This window comes from Chrysochloris asiatica, unplaced genomic scaffold, assembly GCF_000296735.1.
Source record: "Chrysochloris asiatica unplaced genomic scaffold, ChrAsi1.0 scaffold00187, whole genome shotgun sequence".
In the NCBI taxonomy this organism is placed as follows: Eukaryota; Metazoa; Chordata; class Mammalia; order Afrosoricida; family Chrysochloridae; genus Chrysochloris; species Chrysochloris asiatica.
This window is the reverse complement of record NW_006408705.1, coordinates 1,649,164-1,650,463: the sequence shown is the minus strand read 5'-3', so window position 1 is coordinate 1,650,463 and position 1,300 is coordinate 1,649,164. Positions and strand designations below refer to the sequence as shown.

The 1,300-nt window shown below is 41.8% G+C and overlaps 1 pseudogene; it reads left to right on the top strand.

Moving 5' to 3' along the window:
- Positions 1-149: 149 nt before the first annotated feature.
- Positions 150-550, top strand: LOC102836249 (annotated as a pseudogene).
- Positions 551-1,300: the final 750 nt, after the last annotated feature.

The window sequence follows — 1,300 nt, the reverse complement described above, 5'->3', positions numbered from 1 at the left end:
ATCAATGGAAGTTGTTAAAGACTTCATTTTGCTTGCATGCACAATCAACATTCATGGAAACAGTAGTCACGAAATCCAAAGATCGATTGCATCAGGTAAGTCTGCTGAAAAGACCACTTGAAAGATCCAGAGTATAATGCTGTCCTGTGATGGTGGCTGCCAACAGTGATCCGAGGACCAGAGACAAAGAGGAGGACATGCCACAGTTGATCTTTCCTAGAGAGTTTGAAACAACTGAGACACTTCTAAATTCAGAAGTTCATATGCTTCAAGAGCATCAAAAGCAACAGAATGAGAGTGCAGATGATGAACAAGAGCTCTCAGAAATCTTCATGAAAACTTTAATTTATACATCCCACTTCAGTCGCTTCATAAACAGAGACCATTCCCAGTGTTCACAGCGTGTAGCTCCAGAAAAAGCTTACTGAGTTTGAGTTGACCTGTTTGGCCAGTCTTTTCCCTGAGACTGCTAAGGAGCCAAGGCTCTGATCCCAAGCTTGGAGGGTGATTTGAAAATGAGGAGCTGCAACAGATTCTTGATGATATCTAGAAAAAGTGAAGCTCTCAGTATTAATCTTTAAACATCCTTGGTGGCACCACACCTGGTACTATCTTCCCAGTACCTAGGATGTCCTACACAGAAATTCTACTTCAGAAAAGAGTTGGCCCTCCTTTGGGCAGGACAACACAATTTGGTTTTAGCTTAGGTTGTCATTTCAAACATGACTGTTAGACCTCGGTAACTTCAGGGGCTTTTCAACAGCTTCTTGAGCTTGCTAAATCTCTAGCCTCTGAGAAAGGTGAGGTGGGGAGATTTGCATATAAGCCATGCTATTGTCTGCCTCAAGGAGTCCTAGTGTGGTGCTGTAGGATTAAAGCACTGGACTGCAAGGTCTGCAGTTCAAGCTCACCAGTCACTTCTTGGAAACCCTATACAGGGTCACTATGAGTTGGAACTGACTCAACGGCACTTAACAACAACATCGACTACTTCATCCTGCCTCATCACATGGTATTTGTTCTGTAGGTTATTTTTCATTCTTAATAATTCATGTTTTAATTTCATTGTGCTTATAGCTTTTGAAACCACACAAGGTCATGGGAAGAAGCAAACTACAGGAAACAGTTACAACCAAGGTTACGGGGGCTAAGTGTTCTGGATCCTATCGCTGTCAGGTTAGATGCATTTGCCATTTTCTTGGACTGTTACAGAATGTTGATTCAGAGTATATGTTCAAGAACTTACGTTGTCACCCAAATTAAGACTTTTTCTTTATAGACCAGACTTGAAAGTCTCATC